The 14,133-nt window shown below is 35.1% G+C and overlaps 1 pseudogene; it reads left to right on the top strand.

Annotated features, from left to right (window-relative positions):
- The first annotated feature begins 12,142 nt into the window (after positions 1-12,142).
- LOC105052777 (probable glycerol-3-phosphate acyltransferase 3) lies at positions 12,143-13,847 on the top strand (annotated as a pseudogene).
- The last annotated feature ends 286 nt before the right edge of the window (positions 13,848-14,133 follow it).

The raw sequence follows: 14,133 nt of genomic DNA on the forward strand, positions 1-14,133 counted from the left end.
AGTAAAGCTTGGTGTTCCTATAGGCAACAATTTTCATTTCAATATTGTGATCTTAGTGCCTTCATTATGCCATGCAATTTGCTGTACAAGAATTGATTCTCTGTAGGTTTTGATTGTCACAATATGTTGACTGCTTTCGTTTTTTGTTATTTTTTTGTTGTCCCCTTAATGTCTCTTGAAATGATTTCACCCTGTCATTACTTCCAGACCCTACCCTTGTGTATGACAAATTATCATCATTCTTTGTTTTTCCCCATCTTGTACTCCTTTACCATTCATCAACTGGTTTAAGCCTGTGCCTGAGTAAGAGCTACCTGAACTGAACAACTACAGTGCACCTCCATTTTATTTTCTAATGAGATTTTATAACAGCAGCTGAATAATTGTTACTGAATCATATATCTATCACTTTTAGAAAGGTTATCTGAAATATTAATTGGAAGATCTTACTAGCATATTGAAGCCTTTTTAGATTAATGCACAATGGACCTGCGAGAATTAAATTCACGGCCATGAGAAAATTTTGGATATTCCAGCTGGTGGTCTGTAACATATAAGTGGCGAACTTTTTATTCGTTCATACCCTTGCCTGGAGTAAAGTCACAGCGATGCTAATTCGGGATAAAGGTGGGATAAAGAAAACCAAGCAAAACAATGAAGTAGATAACTCCGAGACATGAACCATATTTATTTATCAAAAAAATTGTGAATAATGAACTACTTCCAGAGAGCAGTGGCTGTCAGAGATCTTTAGCGGGCTTTTCCTTGCTCTTATCTGGGGTTCCTCACTGCCACCTTTGTAGTTTTAACTTCTACTGTTTCTACTTCCATCGATGCCTCTTCCACCGTCTTCAGAGACTCTTCTGCTCTCTTTTCCACAGCCTCTATCTGCCTTTGATGCAATCTCTATTCTCTCCATTGACACTTGTTTTTACCTTTGATGACATTTCTATTCTCTTTCAATGGCAGTCGCCTTTTTCTTTTTCCTTAATTAGAACCGTTATTCTCTTTCAATCGGCCTCCATCCCCTTCGAGCCAGCCTTTGCTTGTTTGGCAGCCCTCTTTGACTGATTTGGCTTGCCATTCTCTTCCATGCTTTTTTTGAATCCCTTAAGGAGCTGAGGCAGAAGGTTTTAATCAATAGAAACTAGTACATGATAAGGTATCAAACATCCACATTTTCTTTGCCTGGAACCGAGAGAATATTGGAAGAAAAAATGAAGAGAAATTAGAAGATGAAATGGAAATGAGAAGATAGCCTCAAATTAGTATTGGAGAGGTCTGATCTAAAGGCAGTCACTGGATGTAGTGATTCTTCCGTGAGTAAATCTGTTAAGAAGTCAGCTAATTATTGGTCTGTTAGAGAAGCATTCCAGGACCGTGGCAGTGATTGGTGCAGAACAGATGCCAGGGGTAACCTTGTGGGTGATCCATCTTTTATGACAACAATGCTATTAGAGAACTTTGGCTAAGAATGCAATAAGAAATAGAGGGAGAGGGATCTCTAGATGGGTCAAGAACACTGATGTACGGTTAATGAGTTGAGATTTTAGGTGTGGTTTTGAAAGAACCTGGTCTAGGGAAACTCCAATGGGTCACAGCTAGCATAGCATATCATCGGACGATTTCAGCTTGAATTAGCAATGAAATGCTAGAGATAGAGTTGGCCTTGTGGATTCATATAGGCTAAGGTGATGTGCTGATTAGCAAACCTAATTCAAGCATTTCAACTAACGTTCAGTTTTAGATTCTTGCATATCAATCTCTTGATAGGATTGATGGTGGTGCTCTTATGGCTTAGCTTTTTCTTAGAGCTGCATTCACTTTGGTCATCTTTCGCAGATTGAATAGATTTCCCAGCTTGCTTTATCTACCGAGGGTTATCCACAGCTGGGGCATTGGGGTGGGGTTTTTGGAGCTTTTGAAAGTAGAGATTTTAAGGTATAAAATTTTTGAAAATAGAATTTGTATAAAAAATTATTTACGGTTTGATAACCACATTTATAATATTTTAAAATTTTAATATATATTTAGTAATTAAAATAAAAAAATATTTTTGGTATGATAAAATGATATTAAAAAATATTGTATAGTACTGTATAGTGAAAAATAATATTATATAATATAATATAATTATATATATATATATATATAGGTTAAAATGGAGGCTTCTGCCTTCATTTGACATGGAGATAAAGTATTTCATAACACGTGGATAAGATGTTTCAATTCTAAGATCAATTTTCTGAATTTGTCAGTGCAGACTCGACACTGTAGAGTTTTTTTTTTCCAGCGCGCTTTAGACTCGAAATATGATTTGACTCACAACTCGCATAAGACATTGCATGCTTTAGACCCAGAACGTGATTTGGCTCACAACCAATGGAAGACATTGCATCCAATATATCACGAGTCTCGGCTCTTTTATGGGCTTTGCACGAGCATCTACCAATGCACCATACGTGATAGTGAAATTCTTTGTGCACCGCAGATGGTGTAGAAAATTCAACATGAAATGCACAATTTTATCCGATTGATCCATGTAGTTATCATTTTTCAACATGTATTCAATATTTGCAGATCGATTTTTTTGTTTAAAAATTTTATATGACTAAAATATTCTTATTCTTTGAAAAAATTATAATATTCTATGTCTATATTATGACATCCTGCATTCAGAAAGTCATAATTTTATTCACAGAATGTCATAATATAATGCAAGATGACATAATATATACAGAATATCATAATTTTTTTCAAAAAATAGAGACATTTTCATCATTCAAATTTTTTAAATAAAAAAGTCAATCTCCATGCATTAAATGCGCATTGAAAAGTTATTGAAAAAAAATACCCCATTCATATTATGATATCTTAGGCTATATCATGACATCCTAGATCATATTATATCACAGGATGTCATAATTTTTTTTAAAGGATAAGGATATTTTTGTCACATAAAATTTTTAAACAAAAAAATCGACCTGTAGGTATTAAATGCGCGTTGGAAAATAATGACTATGTAGATCAATCGGATAAGATGATGTGCTCCACATCGGATTTTCTACACCACCTGCAGTGTATAAAAAATTTCTCAAGATGATAACATTTGGCTCCACGATTTTAGCATTATCATCTTCAGTGGATGTCTTGATATCTAGATCCTCACAATTACCTCTCATTTTAGAATAAATGTGACAAGCCTTTTCAATCTCGGACTTGAAAACAGTTTTATTTTCATAAATATCTTTATTTATTTTCTAATTTTTTAAATATTTTTTAATTAAGAAATTAAATTAAACTTAATAAGGCTTTGACTTGTTTAAAGAATTGTGGTAGCTGATAGGTATTTGAATTCTTTGTACACGTGCGTTATATCAACCGTAGGCGTGAAATATTTTCAAATTGAGGCCAAATGTAACATTGATCTTATTAGCAAATCATCAAAGATCAGCTTAATGGATATAAAAATATTATTAAATAATATAATATAATCTAATATATATATATATTAAAACAAAGACTTCTGCATTCGTAGGACTTTCGTTTGATACATGTATTTATCTCGGCCTCTTCTTTGATGTGGATGCTAATGGTGCGATAGAAGGTCTGGATGAGGATCTCACTCTTAGACATCTCAAGGAAGAAGAGCTTGGAGCCAGAAACGGTGGCAAAGGGTTCTCCTGGCCAAAGCATTTGGCGAGGCCCATAGCAATGGTTGTCTTGTCGGTGCTAGCTAATATTTAATTTTATTTATCTTATGAAGATCTGACTGAAGGGAGATTAGAGGGAGAAGCCAGATGTTGGTGATGATAGGGAGGAAGACGCTGGTGGAGACCATGGGAGGTGGCAACAAGGAGAGCAGAGAAGAGGTGGGTGTTCGCAAGACCTCAATAAATAAAATATAGATATTAATAAAATAATAAAATAAAATATTTTTTAAAGAAAAAATCGTATCCCATACATGGCACGGGGTTATAAGCTAGTATATTAGTTATAATCCAATCTAATAATAGATTATATATTTATAATATAAATTTTATTATATTTTAAAATATTATTTTATTATATAATATTATTATCATACAATGTAATATAATATAATGGATTATAATCTAATCTAATAATAAATTATAATAGAATAGATTATATTATATTATTATGATATAATAATATTACATTATTATTAAATATTGTTATATCAAATTATATTTTTATAATATAATAATACTATAATAGATTATACTATATGTTTATAATACATCATAATAATAATTTATTATTATATTATATTATATTATATTATATTATATTTATAGTATAATAATATAATAGATATGATATAAGATATAATTATGAGATTTATTAGAGTATATTTTAGTGATTAAAAAAAAATTATTTAAATTAAAATAGAAAGTACTTTGGAGCAGAGCTTTAAAATGAAATTTTTTAAATAATTTTTTTATCAAAATTAAAATAACTTTCTGATTTATTATCAAATATCGTTGTATCATCTAAAAATATTTTTAAAAAATTAAAAAGTACTTTCGGATACTCTAAGGACTTAGCTAAATTGGGCCATAATCTTTTCCAATAAAATGCTGAAGGATTTTGCTCTTTGATGGCCACTCAGATGGCAAGAACCTCATCCAAAATTAACATGTTGAAACCAGTGGGACCCAGGATAGAGGTGCTAGAAGGTTACTGAAATTGATGGCGTGATTCCACGATGACACCTCTAGAACTCACAGCCGATTCTATGCTCGGACCATCAAAAATTAGACGGATAATGGTTGCTCGGCTCCAACCTTGCATACATTACCAATTGGAGCAGCTCTAGTGAATTTGCTTTTTATAAAAGGAAGATTCCGCTACAAGGCTTTAGTATGGGATCAAGAATTGTAATGGGCTTGGGTTCGCCTAATTCCAAATTATTTTTCTGAAAAAATTGCTAGATGGACTTCAGAACATGCAAATCAGACCTGCCTGCATTAAGGTGACGAATGATTAATCTACATCCCATTAACACTTTCCATATTCATTGGTTCCATCAACCATTAACAACACATTACCTCTGGACATAATACTAGAACAATGTAAACAGCATGGCAAGTACATGGCCCCTCTCTCCGTTCCGAATAGACTGACCATATAGCGCTAGATGCGTATCTAAAAAAAAAACAGTATCTTCAATTTAATTGTAATGCTTAACATTAATTACTGAAATTTATGTTAACCCACCATGCTTCCTAAACAAAAATCATATAAGGTGGGCACTATAAAATATCATATGGGGCGGGCTTCATAGTTTGCCATATTTCTTTTAATACCAATATTAAAGAATAGGTCTAAAAGGTAGAGATTTTTTTTCTATTAATAGAGTATTTAGTCTTATGATTAAAAATATTCTTTTTTTTCCTTATTTTTAGTATATACTTTTTAGTGATACATACTATATGACTATACGATATATACTAAATAAAATAATAATCAAATAAATCAATACATACCTACAAATAAATCGATACATAGTTTCCAGAATGTGGAATTTATCAATATATAGTATATACTCAAGTGATATATACTGTAAGCTTTTTTAATATATATTTAACAACGATCAATATGTACCTACAGATAAATTGATATATAGTTTACCGAACTTAGTATTCACCAGTATATAGTATATGGTTAATCGATATATACTTAGTAAAATACTCATCCAATGTTCTAATACACACCTCTAGATAAAATAATATACAGTTTTTAGTGCATAGCACTCATTAGTATATAACATATGATCAAATGATATATACTAGATGGCTTACTGATATATACTGTAAGCCTTTTTGATACACGTCCAATAATGATCCAATGCATACCTGTAGATAACTTGATACATAGTTTACCGAATTTAGTATTTATCAGTACATAACTTAGTGAATACATGATAATTATGTGAAATAACTTTAGATAAAAAATATCAACAATACTCTAATTAGCAGAAAATACCAAAATACTTCTTTTTTTTGGTGGGAATGAAAAGAAATCACCTGGTGATCATGTGACCCCTTCCATTCCTCTTCTTTCTTACCAAACATAGGCTTCTTAATCTGATTTTATTTTGGTTAAAGGAAAGAAGAAGATTAAGTGTAGAGAGAAATACCATTGAAAGAGCAAAAAGAGAAAAGAGGAGAGAGTGGAGAGAAAAGAGAGGAATTAAGAATTTTCATGGTTTCAAGTATGAACTCTCTCCAAAGTTCTTTCCAAAGTTTCAGCCGAAGCTCCCATCTATGCCTTATTTTCTATAATTATGGTTGAAGGCTCCATTAAAGACCTCATGGATGGCCATGCCCCGAGCTCCGCAACTAGATCAACCGATGGCCGCACACTCCCTAGGTCAAGATCTTAAAGAATATGTGAGGCTTTAAAATTCGTTATAATCTCAAAATCTCATGAACATTACGAATCTCAATTTATAACAAATATTTCATAAATATCAAACCTTATACAATTTATAAAATTCAGTCATCAACTGATAGAAATGATGCTCAATCTAATCAATCCTTTCAAATCAAGATCTGAACCTTAGTCAAGTACAAACATCTTATAATTCTTAAAAAAAAGAAAAGAAGGGGGCTGTAAGCTTTAAAGTTCAATAAGAATCTTCGCATATCCACATTAACATAATAATAAAATTTAAAAATAGCAATAAGCAATATTAGAGTGAAAATATAAAGTATAAAATCTCATATCAAATATCTAGAATAACTCAAATATCCATATAAATATATATCAAATATCTATCTCGTCAAAAGACCTATATTTCAATATGCCAACAAGTGAATCCTTTTATTGGATATTAATTTTATGTATCCCATATTTTTTTATTATAATTTCAGATTTCTTAACCTTTTTTTGACTTTGGATTAACTAAGATCATGCCTTAGTCCATGACTGATCAAATTTCTATATATAAGTTTGTGGAGGCTATCCAGGTATAAGCTTCTGAAGGCTATTCCATACATAACCTCATGAAGACTATTTCAGGCATAAGTTCCTTATCGGCTATCTCATGTAGAAGCCCATGGCCGGCTATCTCAAGCATAAGCTCCTAACCGGCTATTTCAGGCATAAGTTTCTAAATGCTATTACATACATAAGCCAATGGAGGTAGTCTTAGATATAAGCTTCTATCCAACTATTATATGTATAAGTCTATAGAGGCTATCTTGGGTATAAGCTCCTGATTGACATTTAAAGAATAAGGTTAGTCCAAACCATATCTTTTTCATCTAATTATTACATGTTAATTTCAGTACATCAGTTTTAATTTACAGCATGATTGAGATATATCATAAGTATATAACTGTATCATCAATCCTTGATACACATATATAGTCACATAATGTACTCATACTGAAAAATCGTATAAGAATAATAGCATCTCAAGCAAAGACAAATCCATCAATATGAATCCAAGGATACAAAACCAACGGTATAACTCTAGCAGTCTAGATAGAATATATAATAGTGATTATGTATAGAAATTCTTATCTCTTTATCGATTTCAGACTCAAGTATAGTAATCGATTAATCTCTTGATCCATGAACTCAAGGTCAAGATGTTCTACTTGACACTTTGTGTAGATAATTCTACCACCACATAATCAAGGTCAATCAAGGACAGTGAAAATTATGAAAAAAATCTAAATGTTATAGATCTAAGACCCCTCCTAAGGTCAACCAATTGACTCGAGTTTATCTAAATATTTGGACTCTCCATCGATCCATAAAATCTCTTGAGAGAGAAGTCCATGAAGAGAGAGAAAGTTATAGAGAGAGGCACCATATAGAAGAACTTGTAGAAAGAGAAAGAGAGGAGAGAGAAAAGGAGAGAAATTATTTTTATTTTTTTGAATCCCTCGACTTATCTAGAGATACTAAAGAGAGAGAATAAAAGAAGAAAGAGAGAGAAGAGAGACAGCTCTCTCTCCCTTCTTTGTTTTTAAAATAGAGGAGTTTCTTCCCCTCCCCTCTTCCCTCGAGGCAATGATAGAGTTCGAGCTGGTTGCCAATGGTGGTGCCATCCGACAGTAAGGAAAGGATCTTGTTAGAGACCATAACCGTCGGTGGAAGTCGGTGAAGCAAAACAATGGGAAAGGGCCTCGAAAAAGAGGGGCCCAATTCATGCCAAAACTGATGGCTCGTCGGTCAAAATTCGAGCAATAATAGTGGGTGGGATATCGGAGAAAGAAGAGGAAGAAGGCGGAGGGTGGCTACCATGGTGAGGCGGAGCCGGAAGGGTGAATTTTGAGGAGCTTTTTGGGTGGAAAACCAAAAAGAAAGTTGGAAAAATCATGGAATTGATGGCAATTGTTGGGTTTTCGATGGTGGAATCCTAAAAGGAGGTGATATATTCTTTTATAAATAAAATCTAGGGATTTAATCCAAATTTGGAGGTCTAGAATCTCCTTTGCCAGTCGAAATGGGAGAAGGGGAAGACTGCCATCAAGAGTCTTCCTTCCCCTGCCTCACCTACACAGCGTGAGGTTTCTAATTTTTTTTGTTTTTGTTTTCATGCTTTGAGATTTGTATAGAAAAAATTTAGGCTTGAGGAGTTTTCTAGGCGGGTCATTATATGGATCATAATAAATTCTGGGTATCATTTTGATGGGTGCTCAATGTATGAGGTAAGAAAGAGATGTTTTAATCGATTTTTTTCTAAGCAAGGTCTCTTGCAAATCTCTTGAATTGGATCACATGAGATTCATTAGCATTGAAATGAAGTGTTGAGAAGTGGAATGTGATGGTTAATATGAAGGGTTTTAACTCTATAAGTAGTTGTAAATATAGCAGTCAGGAGGGGGGCCAAGTGTAAATTTGGAAAGTTTTAGGATATAAATAAAAATCAGGAAATGTTGAAGGAGTGGCTCTATAATTTTCTGATAGTTTTTTTTTTATTTTAAAATAAAAGAATAAATTAGTAATTTGAAAGTTGTAATTAACGATGTTAGATCTCTATGGGATGGCGCGCTGGATCATATTGTAACAAAAATTAATTTAAATTTTGAGATTTAATTAAAAAACTTAGAATTCTTTGGATATAAATATAAATTGTGAAAAATTGAAGGGATATTGCTATGCTATAAAATATCCCGAGATTGGCAACTATTTCTAGAAGTTATCTCAGACTCTAATACCTGACACCTCGTGGTTCCCTGTCAGATAAACTCACTGAGTTCTTGGAATCAGACTCTACCATGTTGGCCTTACCTTCAACAACATTCAAAAATCTATTAGATTGCATCATGTAAGGATAAAGACTGCGTTAGAGCCACAAGTTAATTCATACGATACAAGATACCACCAACAGCATTAATATTGCCTCAGGTTAGCATCCAATAGGTCTTAAATGCTTTCCAACCTCCTCCAAAAACACTAGTAGTAAAATGATATGAGCCCCAACTTTTAGGCACTCTTTACGTACACATGTTGTTTAAATAAATATAACCAGAAGCATGAGCAGACAAGATATCCAGCCACGAAAGAGGCCTGATTAAAAGACGAATCCCAAACAAAAATGGTGACCATAAATGAAGCTACCCAATCTGCAGTTCTATTTGTCTCCCTAAAGATACAGGCAGCCATAAACGACCTCAAGGTGGAGATCATTCTATTCAAGCATATTTTAAAACTTGAATGAACCACAACCTCCCTCTTCATGTGCTGCGAACTTTTCAAAAGAGTAGGAACTGGATGCTGAGTATTATTCTTTCAGCATGGAAAAGAAGGTTGAGAAAATAAATTCCTCTATCTATCATCGATTTTTCTGATATAAAGATCACATGCATAGAAAAGTCTTTTGTGGTTTCCAAAATTCAAGAAGGAAAATCTTATGTGCCCTCACTAAACATAGTAAATTACATGCAATTTCCCAATTAATTTCACCATTGCATTTGTTCTAGATGGGTTTTTGCTTATAAATTGCTGAGAAATATTAGATTTGCATATAGAGCCTTCCTTTATATGTATTGCATCAGCTAAACCATATAGTTATGTGTGAAGCACCTGCAGGTGCACTGATACATACAACGGCTTTCAACATGCATCACAATCGTTGTAGTCATCATTATAGAGTTGCCACAGAAAATGAGAACTACTTTTTCTCTTTGATCTGAATTTAGGAATGTCTCAAAAATGTTTTATATGAAACGCTTGGAACCGGGGGACTCCCACCAGCGTTAAGGTGGTATCACTTGATCAACAATGTCACGTTATGCACCGGTTGGTATGTACGAGACCCACATATAAAAGAATAAGAAAGATATGGTATATATGTACGTTTAGAGGTTGAGAAGAAAAATTCTCTTCTTCACAGATGGGTTTAGGTAGGCCTCAAATAGACTTTTCGATGTACGAAAATAAAATAGATGTCTCAAGGTTCCAAGGACCACCCTAGCTAGTAGGACAACATTCTTAATTGCAGGACAAGACAAAGGTTCCGTTCTAAAGACGACAGAGATCCCGTTACGTCTAGGTAACTACTTTGCCAAAACAGATCAATATCTATCTCTTTCACGGCATGGGACTCCGTTTTCAACAAACTTTTCTTGTCGAGTCGCATCTCCAAGTACCAAGTCTGCCTTTTAACCTTGAAAAAAAAAAAAAAAAAAAAAAAAAAAAAAAGCAAGTCTTCATGGCAAGGCTTAAATTCCTTGATCCATCCGTGCCATAATTTTAAAACATCGGCAATAAGCGTGTGAGACACGGTACAGACTGCAGCGCATGTGATGGCTGCCCAGATTGTGGGACCGCACGTGTCGGAGTCTTCGAATTTAAGCCGGTTTTTTTTATGCTTATCTTTTTTTTGTCTTGTTAGAGAAGTTTGAAACTGAAATCAGGATTTTACTGGGAGGCAAATTTATTCTTGGATTCCATCTTTTTGATGATAGTGGAATTTTTTCACAACCATATTCTCGTGGCCGGTCCACGTAGATCCGTACGAGTGTTTTTTTCCTTCTCTATTTTCTCGAATCCTTTTGTTCTTCTTCAATTTCATTAAGATCAATCCATCACAATAAAGCCAAAATCTATAGCTGACTTGGTATGGTAACCTCGGCAAAGGTTATTTTCAACAATTATGTGGTGCTCCACCACCTTCTTGCCTATTTTTTTTCTTGGGCTCCCATGCTGCTCCCTTGGAACCATGGTGTGTTTAAAGGTTAATTTTGATGTGTCATTGAAAGCTGATCATTATAGAGTTGGAGCTGGATATGTAATCCGCAATCATATGGGTTGGGTGTTAGCTGCTTGTGCTATCATGCATCATGCTATAGACTATATATGGTTCTATATATAGATCAAATTGCAGGTAGCATGGTGGAACAAGGGGCACCCAGTTACTACTCTTACTAATTGGATTAAAGGATAGGGATCAGCACATGGTTTTTTGAGAAAAATAAAGTGCATGGTGGTAAATCTTGAGGAATATACTACTTCCCATAGAGAAGGCAATCAGGTCACCGACTACCTGGCCATCATCACCTATAAGTTGCTTAAGGTTATAGGTATAGAATGCAGAATTTTCCAATCCACAAACATTCACTAGATTTTTCCAGTTTAAAATAGTAACTTCTATAACATCTTTTTTCTAACAATAGTCTAGTAAGACTCGACATAATCTATAAAATTGGATGTTTAACACTATAACTTAATCAGAAAAACTAACACCACTAGAACAATGCTCCCAAGAAATTACAGCACATGAATTTAATTTTGAGCTGTACTTGAGAATGTCCTTATAAAAGCCTTGAAAACAAGTTAATAGAAGGACAATGGGCAGATTTAATAACAATGGATAAACTGAATTAATGCTCATTGTTGACTTGGTAAGCTCTCCTTACCAATAATTATTTGCTGACTGCGTCGACCATCCGATTTCTGTAATATTGCTACAGTACTTTGCCAACCTCCGATATTTGTCATAAGTATGATCTCATTCATGAGGACCCAAAGTGAACAGTACCCTTGTTCAATTCAGAATGCTGCGTTTGTCCACTGTTTGTGAAGGGGGCCACCTTTTGCTTATAAATAGTCTAATATAGCTGCATGTTCGCTTGCATGTATCGAGCAAGCAGAAACAATGTTTCACTTTTTGAAGGCCCTTCTCTTAGCTGATCAACACAACCCACCAAGTCCTAAGACTGCTCCACCATCACTGTTCGAGCACTCTAGACGAAGGAATCTCTTCAACTGTATCTTGATGTATGATGTGGAGGGGGCCCTATTGAGGTTCTCTTCCACCTTCCCATATTTCATGCTGGTGGCCTTTGAAGGGGGTGGGCTCGTGGGCTCCTTAGATCCTTTCTCCTGTTGCTTCTTTATCCTTTGTTATGTTTTGTCGGCCCAGAGTTGGGGCTAAGGATCATGATCATGGTTTCCTTTTGTGGGTTGAGGAAGGAAAGCTTTAGGGCAGGGAGAGCTGTGTTGCCAAAGTTCTTCTTAGAAGATGTGGGTTTGGAAGCTTTTGAGATTTTGAGGGAGGGGGGGAGGAGGGTGTGCGTTACTAGCTTGCCTACAGTCATGGTGGAAGTTTTCTTGAAGGAGTGTTTGGAGGTGGAGATAATCGTAGGCAGCGAACTAAAGGTGTCTGATGGGTATTACACTGGATTGATGGAAAAGAAGTGCAACGTGGACGAGGTTTTGGCCTTTTTGTCTGGAGGAAAGCAGCTGAAATCTTTTGATATTGTTGGATTCTCCAGATCCTCTAAGCCTCTTCAACATCCACTCTTTGCTTTTTGCAAGGTCAGTCTCTCTCTCTCTCTCTCTCTCTCTCTCTCTCTGTGCCATTAACGAAGATTATTTCTTCTATACATAGGAAGTCTACTTGGTGAGTGAAAGTGACAAGAGGAATTGGCATTCTCTGCCAAAAGGAAAGTACACAAAACCACTGATATTTCATGATGGAAGGTTGGCCTTCAGGCCAACCCCAGTAGCCACACTAGCCATGTTAGCATGGCTCCCACTAGGGTTTCCCCTCGCCATCCTCAGGCTCATTATCACGCGACTACTACCTTATAAGGCATCAACTCCTATCTTAGCCATCACTGGAATGAAATGGAGGCTCAAAGGGCTCAACCCATCAACTCTTCACTCTACTCAAGTACCAGCCAAGATGGGTCATCTTTATGTTTGCAACCACAGGACTCTCATTGACCCAGTCTATGTCTCCATCGCTCTCAATAAAGGAGTTTGGGCAGTCTCTTACAGCGTAAGTAGGTTTTCAGAGATCATATCACCCATCATGACAGCACGATTGATGAGAAATCGAGAGGTAGACAGGAAGATGATGGCGGGACTGTTGAGGCAAGGAGGAGACATCGTTGTGTGTCCTGAGGGCACCACCTGTAGGGAACCATTTCTATTGAGGTTTAGTCCACTCTTTGCGGAATTAAGTGATGAGATTATTCCAGTGGCCTTGGATGTCCATGTAAGCATGTTCTATGCCACCACAGCCGGAGGCCTTAAATGGTTGGATCCCTTCTTCTACCTGATGAACCCTTCCATGAGCTATGAAGTGGAGTTTCTGGAGAAGATAGATACTAATGATGTTAAGGTTGGGAAATGCAGTAGCATTGATTTGGCTAACCGTATCCAGCGACTGATTGGCAGGAGATTGGGGTTTGAATGCACCATGTTTACCAGGAAGGACAAGTATCAGATGCTTGCAGGAAATGATGGTACCATATATCTATCTGATGAGAAGTTCAGAGAAGGCTAAAAGTTAAAATGTTAAATCCTGGCATAAAACCGATACATATATATACATATATAAAGAAAACAGCTTAAAAGGCTCCTGTTATTGTAGGGTCATATGTGTAAACACTGGATGGATGTATGATATATCTTCTGTATTTGCTGTTTGGAAATATACAATAAGCACTAGATGGATTGCACATCTTAGTTTATTTTGATGGTGCTCTGTGGATAATTCTTTTTGGAACATTTTATTGTTATAATCCTTAAAATAAGGGCTTAGTAAAACTCCTTAATCTTTGTCAGCAAGTGTGAGATAGCTCTGCCATTTTTTTTTTTCAGTGAGAGAGAAAGAATGGCAATTTAAGTCCTAAACAT

Source organism: Elaeis guineensis, chromosome 10, assembly GCF_000442705.2.
Source record: "Elaeis guineensis isolate ETL-2024a chromosome 10, EG11, whole genome shotgun sequence".
Taxonomy (NCBI): Eukaryota; Viridiplantae; Streptophyta; class Magnoliopsida; order Arecales; family Arecaceae; genus Elaeis; species Elaeis guineensis.